At 40.3% G+C, this 8,922-nt stretch overlaps 1 pseudogene; it reads right to left on the bottom strand.

The window, feature by feature from the left end:
- Nucleotides 1-6,821: 6,821 nt before the first annotated feature.
- Nucleotides 6,822-8,225, bottom strand: LOC108282578 (annotated as a pseudogene).
- Between the last annotated feature and the right edge of the window lie 697 nt (nt 8,226-8,922).

Genomic DNA, 8,922 nt, shown 5'->3' with positions numbered 1-8,922 from the left:
GCAATAAACAACTAGAAAATAAAGTATTTTAAATACCATTTACAATAACAACAAAATTCACAAAATATTTAGGAATAAATCTAATGAAAGATTTCAAAGACTAGTACACTGACAACCATAAACCATTGCTGAGAGAAAGTAAAGAAGACTAAAGTAAATTGAGGGATGGATCATGTTCATGGATTGGAAGACACAATATTGCTAAGATGTTTATTTATTTTAAATTGATCTACAGTTTTAATGCAAACTCAATAAAAATTTCAGCCAGTTTTTTTTTAAGTGGAATTGACAAGTTTATTTAAAAATATACGTGAAGCTGGGTGCGGTGGCTCATTCCTACCATCCCAACACTTTGAGAGGCTGAGGTGGGAGGATTGCTTGAGCCCAGGAGTTTGAAATCAGCTTGGGCAACAAAGTAGGACCTCATTTCTACAAAAAAAGTCAAAAAATTAGCTGGCCAGAGTGGCATACACCTGTGGCCCCAGCTACGTAGGAGGCTGAGGCAGGAGAATCCCCTGAGCTTAGTAGGTTGAGGCTGCAGTGAGCTGCGTTCACACCACTGCACTCCAGCATTGGTGACAGAGTAAGACCTTGTCTCAAAAAATAAAAAATAGGCCGGGCATGGTGGCTCACACCTATAATCCTAGCACTTTGGGAGGCTGAGGCAGGCGGATCACTTGAGGTCAGGAGTTCAAGGCCAGCTTGGCCAACATGGTAAAACCCCATCTCTACTAAAAATATAAAAAGTAACTGGGTGTGGTGACACGAGTCTGTAGTCCCAGCTACTTGGGAGGCTGAGGCAGGAGAATTGCTTAAGCCCGGGAGGCGGATATTGCAGTGAGCTGAGACTGAGTCACTGCACTCCGGCCTGGATGACAGAGTAAAACTCTGTCTCAAAAAAAACTCCACAAAACAAGAAAAAAAATATTTTGTGAAAGCAAAGGACCTAGAAGAGCCAAGGCAATAGAAGAAGATGAACAGAGCTGAGGACTTCCAGTATCTGATAACAACTTATAAAGCTATAGCAATTAAGACGGTGTGGTACATGGATAAATAAGTAGACAAAGGAAACAGAATAGAGAGGCTAGCAACAGTCCCACCCATAAATGGTCGCTGGATTTATGACAAATATTCTACAGCAAGTCAGTAGAGAATGTATCAACTTTTCAGTAAATGGTGCTTGGATATTCATAAAAAAAGAAAGAAGAAAGCTAGATGTTTCATACCATACACAAAATGTCAAAATGAATCATAGACATAAAAAGGATAAAATACTGGAGATTCTAAAGGGCAACATAGCAGAATATCCTCATGATCTTGAGGTAGGCAAAGATTCAAAAATAGGGTACAAAAAAGTATAAGCCATGAGAGAAAAACTTGATAAGTTTGACTTCATTAAAATGAATAACTTCTGGCTGGGTGTGGTGGCTCACGCCTGTAATCCCAACACTTTGGAGGCCAAGGTGGGCGGATAACTTGAGGCCAGGAGTTTGAGACCAGCCTGGACAACATGGCAAAATCTTGTCTCTACTAAAAGCATAAAAATGAGCCGGGCATGGTGGTACACACCTGTAATCCCAGCTACTCAGGAGGCTGAAGAATGAGAATCGCTTGAGTCTGGTGGGGGGAGGTTGCAGTGAGCAGAGATCACACCATTGCACTCCAGCCTGGGTGACAGAGTGAGACCCTGTCTTAATAAGTAAATAAATAAAAATACAATAAAATGAATAACTTCTCATAATTAGAAGGAATAAGTTCTAGTATTTGATAGTAAATAGGGAAATTATAGTTAACAGTACTTTATTGTATATTTTTCAGAATAGCTAGAAGAATTGTAATGTTCCCAACCTGAAGAAAAGATAAATGTTTGAGGTGATGCATATCCTAATTACACAGGTTTGATCGTAACACATTTTGTACAGGTATGAAAATATCATACGTACCCTCAAAACATGTACAACTATTACATATCAATAAAAATAGATGAGTAAAATGAACAACTTCCATTAATCAAAAGGCACAATTAACAGCGAAAAGGCAAGCCACAGACTGATAAAGGATACTAACAATACACATATATCTGACACAGGACTCATAATCAGTATATATAAAGCATAAAAATCAATAAGAATTTTTATGCTTACAAATCAATAAGAATACCATCTAATTCAAAAATAGGCTAAAAAGCGTAAGGATTACTTCACAGAGGAGGACCTCCAAAGAGTCAATAAGCAAATGAAAAAGTGTTCAACATTATTATGCATTAGGCTAATGCAATGTAAAAGCACACGATATCTCCCCCATCACTTGTAATTAAAATAATTATAATATCTAGTGTTAGCAATGATATAGAACAAACTGAAATCCTCATACCTTAATGGTGGATACAGCCATTTTGGTCAATTACTTGACGATATTTACTAAAGATTAGCATAAGTAAATCTTATGTCCAAACAATGTCATATACCCAAGACAAATGAGTGGCATATACCCAAGACAAATGAGTTCCAACGTTCAGCAAAAGACATGTATATGAACATTCTTAGCTGCATCATTTATAAAAGTCAAACTGGAAACAATGCAAATGTGCATTAACAGTAGAGAGAAAAGATAAACTGTGATATGTTCATCAACGGAATACTACATATCAACGAAGAGGACAGACTACTGCTATGCATAGTAAAGAGGATGGATCTCACAGATGAGCCAAAGAAGCTAGAAACAAAACTGTACACGACCTCTGATTTCTGAGGTTCAAAAACAGGCAAAACAGATCAATGGTGAGTAAAGGCAAAGTAGTGTTTATCTTTGACATTTATTAATTGGGAAAGAAGACTTTGGCAGGGCTGGAAATATTCTTTATGTTGAAGGGGATGGTCATGTCAAGGGCATATACAGTGTAAAGATTCACTGAGCTGTGCTGTTAATATTATTGCACTTTTTTCTCTATATATGTTATATCTAAAAATTCAAATCTGTATGTGTATAGCAGCCTCTTTTCCTTTTCCTTCTCCTCCTTCTTCCTTGCGTGTATATATGTGTGCATCTAGAAACTTAAAGTATTAGTTATACATTTAATCATCTTTATTCTACTTCCTTGTGTGTTTTCTTTCTTGATACTGGTGTTCTTCTCTGATGTTGGCTTTCCTTAAATATTTGGCTACTCTTGGTTGCCTACCCTTCTTTGACTTTAGAAATCTCTGTTAAGCTTATGATGATTGTAGGTATGGTCCAAGTAAGTGCCTCCCATCATCATGGGGGAGGACAGGCTGTGTGTTGGTGCTTGCTCTCTGGTATAAGGATTCCTTGTCTTCCACCCCTTGAATTTTCTAGGAACCTGGGACTTCAGTGTCTATACTCAGCCCTTTCATCTGGGTGAGATGCTTTGTCTGTCTCTCATGACACGTGAAGGAGGGGGAAGGGCTGCAGGTTTAGCAACTTCTCAAAGTGGTTCTCAAATCTTGGTTTCAGAATCAGCTGCATCAGCACCACCAGGGAACTTATTAGAAATGCAAATTCTCAGGCTCCACCACAGACCAGCTGGATCAGAAACTCTGGGCTGGGGCACATCTTTCTGTGCTTTAAATATCTCTTCAGGTGATATTGATGCTCACTCAAGTCTGAAAACCACTGTCCTAGAGAGTGACTGGTTAATTTCCTGGAAAACTAGTCCTCTTCTTTGATCCTTTTTCACAGCAGGAATTCTTGTGTTTTCAGCAAAGGCTCCTTTATTTCTGTTTCCCTTTCAGTCCATTCTTATCTGTTCTCTATCATTCAGAAACTCCTCATCATTTCTGGTGGGTTTGTAGCAATCATGCTTGCTTTTTAGGCTTCTAATGAATTAAAACATTTTTTAATTGGTAAAATACACAAAAAATTTACCACCTTAAGCATTTAAGTGTACGGTTTATTAGTGTCAAGTACATTCACATTGTTGTGCAACCATCACCACTAACCATCCACAGAACTTTCATTTTGCAAAACTGAAACTGTATACCTATTAACAACTCTTTAATCAATTTTTAAAAAGCGTATGAAATGGAATGTGTTGGGGGTGGGGATTTACAGTTACTATATGCCTATGCTCTGCATATCATCTTTTCTTATTTATTTTTTTGTAGAGACAGGTATCTTGCTATGTTGCTCAGGCTGGTCTTGAACTCTTGGACTCAAGCATTCCTCCTGTCTCATCCTCCCAAAGCAATGGGATTACAGGTGAGAGCCACCATACCTGGCCCATCTTTCCTTATTTTATTGTGGTAAGATATTTATAACATAACATTTACTAGTATAACCATTTGTACGTTATAGTTCAACGGCATTGAGTTCATTCACTTTGTTGTGCCACCATCACCACTAACCACTACCCATCTCCAGAACTTTGTCATCCCAAACTAAGATTCTGTACCAATTAAACAGCATTTCCTCATTCCCCCACTTCCATGAGTCCTTGGCAACCACCATTCGACTTTCTGTCTCCATTAACTTGGCTACTCATATAAGTGGAATCATATCATATTTGCCCTTTCGCAACTGCCTTATTTCACTTAGCATGTTTTCAACGTGTTCATCCATGTTGAAGCACGTGTCAGAAATTCCTTCCTTTTTAAGGCTGAATACTATTCCATCTATGAATATACCACATTTTGTTTATCCATTCATCTGTTGGTAGGCACTCGGGTTGCTTCTATTTTTTGGAATGATGCTGCTGTGAACATGTTGTATCAATATATCTTGCTGCTTTCAATTCTTTTGGGAATATAGCTAAAAGTGGAATTGTTGGATCATATGGCAATTCTGTTCTTATTCCTTGAGGGAGTTCCATACTATGTTCCATTGCAGCTGCATCACTTTACATTCCCACCAGCAGCACACAAGGGTTCTCGTTTCTCCACGTCCTTTGCTAACATTTGTCGTTTTCTGGGTTTAAAACAAATAATATACATTCTAATGGGTGTGAAGTGATAGCTCATTGTGGTTTTGATTTGCATTTTCCTAATAATTAGTAATGTTTAGCAACTTTTCATTTCCTTATTGGCTATTGATATATCTTCATTGGAGAAATGTCTATTCTAGTACTTTGCCTATTTTTGAATTGGGTTTTTGTTCTTGTTTCTGCTGTTGAGTTTTATGAGTTCTCTATAAATTCTGGATATTAATGCTTTGTCAGATATGCAATTTGCAGATATTTTATCCCATCCTCTGACTTGCCCTTTTATTCTGTTGAGAATGTCTTTTAACACACAAAATGTTTTCATTTTGACAAAGCCCAATTTGTCTATTTTGTTGCCTGTACCTTTTATGTCTTATCCAAGAAACCACTGCCAAATCCAATATCATGAAGCTTCTCTCAAACGTTTTCTTCTGTAGATGTCATCTTGATCTGATCCCTAGCAGCAATTTTCAATTGTCCACTAGTTAAACCTCAATAATATCTAGGTTTTCTCACCCCCATCCTGCCCCTATCATAGCATGAATGTTGAAAACCTGGCAATTGTGCTATCAGCTCAGAGTATAGATAGGGTGCTCTCTGATGAAAGGCTAACACAAGCTGGACTAACGTTAGAAACCGGAATGGCCTTGATCTTATTAAGCCTGATCATGCCTAAAGGGTCCTGGCAATAGCAGGATAGGCAGAGCTGTTGGAATCAGTTGGCTCTTGCTCAAAATCTTGGTTTACATCCACTTGCTGCTACTGCTATCTGGGTGGTCTTGGGCAAGTTCTATAACCTCTTTGGGTTTCAGTTTTAGTTTTATTTTTAATCTTTAAAATGAGGATAATAATACCTAATGAGGTGTAGCTGTGAGAATGAGAGGTGATGTAAATAAATGTCAGGCTCCTAGAAGCTGGGATATCTACTTATATTAATTACATCATATGAGATATGGTTGTTACCCAGTACATCCCTTCTGCTTGGACTCTAGCCTGCAAGCATCTCCCCAGGCCAGGCTGGTGCATCTTCATCTCTGGATCCCAACACTTATCTTCAGTATGGCACATGGTAGGACCTCAATAGGCATTTGCCAAGTGATTGATTTGGAGGTTAAAAAAAATTCCCTTCCATTCTGCTTGAAAGCCACATCATTGTCATGGGACACAGGTTTGGAGTTGTGAGTATTGGAACACAAATGAAATGTGTTCTAACTTTTTGAATGCATTTCATTCCATATTATGGATACAAAAGAATGCCTGAGTTTTCCTCTTTCCTCTTCTTTCTGCTGTTAATGCTTACTTTCCACATGAAATGAATCTAATATCTAAGAATTTTAGAAAGGATTTTGGTAGGAGTGAAAGATGGGTGCCAAAATGTTCCAATCTTAGCACTTAAGTCCAGGAAATCCCTCAGTCCTGGGCTTTCTGTCAGTAAACTTGGTTACTCTCGAAAGACTAATGGAAGCTGGCTGGCAGATACACTACAAGATGGAGTTTTTTTGAATCCCCTTTAAAGCTTGATTTGATAGATTCTATATGGTTCCGATCAGTTCCATTGAATTTGCTACTTCAGTAAGTATGGAACAGATTAGATTTTCATTCTTGTTTCATTCGGATTTCTATTCTCTGTACAAAGTAATCCCATTGGCTCTTTTATTATTATTATTTAAGAACTTTATTAACAGTTTCTTGCAGCTTGTTGACTTTTTTGAAAAACTCAAGTTGTAAACTTTTATTACAAATAAAGGAGTATTGAGAAAAACGAGGCTTTTTGCAAGCACTTAAGGTCTTCAGCCCCAATCTTTTGTTCATTTCTTATTGCTGGAATTTCATATTTCTTCTTGTTGGATGACTGAACTAGATGATGGTAGAGATGATCAGCCGACATTTACTCAACCCCACCCTGCTCAGCCTCTGGAGTGGACAAATTCTCAGCTGGTGGATCAGCTGCTTTTGTCTCTTTGCCATCTTGTGGTTTAGGGTTTTCTGGGAATCAGCGTTGCTAATTGAAGTTGCGGTGGTACCGACATTGAGGTGGCTGCTGACCTTGGGTCTCATCTCCTTGATTTTCTTTATCCTCTTCATTGGCGTCCTCTCTAGGTTGCCTTTGGCCAGGAGGGCCCCTGTGGAATCGTGCTCTATATCCCTGATGCATATTCTGCCGCACTGGTCTACCTTGTTCTCCTGCACCCTCATTATCAGCACCCTCCATCACTTCTCCCTGCACAGGAGGGTTGGACTACTGTGGCTGACACCCATAGGGTCTCCGCTTGCAGTCAGGTGGGAACCTTCACCTGCAGTAGGGCTGGCGTTGTTGGCCCTGGCCTTGGGGAGCACTCTCCGATCCCTCGTTCTTGTCCCCACTCTCACTATTCTCGTAATTTTGCTGGAGGACCCCTACCACGTGGATGGCATCTAGAATGGTTAAGGTCGGCTGCATATTTACTGCCTTGAACCAGAACACTGCCAGGACCTGTAATATTTGCTGCTTCTGCGCTCTTTCCTCCCTCCATCTCCTACACTGCAAAGGTAATTCCTGAGGTTCTTCTTCTTTTTTTTTTTTTAGACGGAGTTTTGCTCTTGTTGCCCAGGCTGGAGTGCAGTGGGGCGATCTCAGCTCACTGCAACCTCTGCCTCCTGGGTTCAAGCATTTCTTCTGCCTCAGCCTCCCAAGTAGCTGGGACTACAGGCATGCACCACTATGCCTTGCTAATTTTTGTGTTTTCAGTAGAGATGGGGTTTCACCATGTTGGCCTGGCTGGTCTTGAACTCCTGACCTTGTGATCTGCCTGCTTCTGCTTCCCAAAGTGCTGTGATTACAGGCGTGAGCCACCGCGCCCGGCTGGTGTATGGCAGTCTGGTGTACAAAGACATCTTCCTTGGTGTCATTCTTGTTGATGAAACTATATCCGTACCTTACACTGAACCATTTTACTGTTCCCAAAACCTTCCTTGGGATGACTTTCTTGTCCGCTCCGGCAGGCGCCGCCCGTGAGGCCGCCTGGGCCACGGCTCCCTGCGACAATGCTGCAGTGCCCGGCCTGGTGTAGGCGGTGCTGAGCGCGGCGGCGGCTGGCGGCTGCTGGGTCTCAGCCTGGCTGTTCATGGTTGCGGTGATGGTGACTTGGGACTGGCTGCAGCAGCTGCAACTCCTTCCGGGTGTGATGGTAACTAGGCCGGCGGTGGCAGTGGGGCTGCTCAGGGCTCTCTGGGGTCCGCTTTCAGTTCCCACTATAGATCGAACTCTTGGCTCTTTAAAAAAATTAGTGTGCAGCAGTTTTGGACATGCTAAAGTGACTACAATTCAGACTGAGAAAAAATAAATGTATTAAACATGGATCATAACTCTTTTTCTAAACCTGTTTTGGACTGTAATTTGCTATAATAAAAAACAGGCTTACTTCCTTGGTGAAATATTTGTTCAAAGACAGGTCTTTATGAGTAATCTTTGGAGGAAGATGAAGCGGGTTAATTTTACTTTAAAAGCTCTGTGGGATGCCACAGCTGGTAGGATGTACAAAAAGATGGGCTTATGGTATTTAAAAAATCAATTTGAAAAGAGTTGTGGCTCGTATTTCTCATCCCAGTTAATATTCCTGAGTTTGAATTTTGTGAAAGATGATTACAGACTTAACTGAAACATGATCAGTCAGGTATTCTTTATGATCATTCACTGGTCGGCAGACTCCACACGTCATTTCCATGGGTCCAGAAACCACCCTGCTCTTGTCAGCCTCCACCAAAAAATTTCAGTGTAAAACACAGACTGATCCAGTCACGTTCCTGCTTAAAAATCCTTACCAGCTCTCCCACTTCTCCCAGGATAAATAAAGTTCAAAGACATTCCAGGCTTGCAAGAGCTGATTTTCAGTTGATCTGATAAGCTTATCTTCTGGCTTTTATACATCCTTTTTTTTTGGTTTTGTTTTGTTTTTGAGACATAATTTCTGTCACCCAGGCTGGAGTGCAATCACATGATCTCAGCTCAC

The sequence above is a fragment of the Cebus imitator genome, unplaced genomic scaffold (genome assembly GCF_001604975.1).
Source record: "Cebus imitator isolate Cc_AM_T3 unplaced genomic scaffold, Cebus_imitator-1.0 Scaffold244, whole genome shotgun sequence".
In the NCBI taxonomy this organism is placed as follows: Eukaryota; Metazoa; Chordata; class Mammalia; order Primates; family Cebidae; genus Cebus; species Cebus imitator.
Note: the sequence above shows the minus strand (reverse complement) of the source record. Positions and strands in the feature narration are given on the sequence as shown.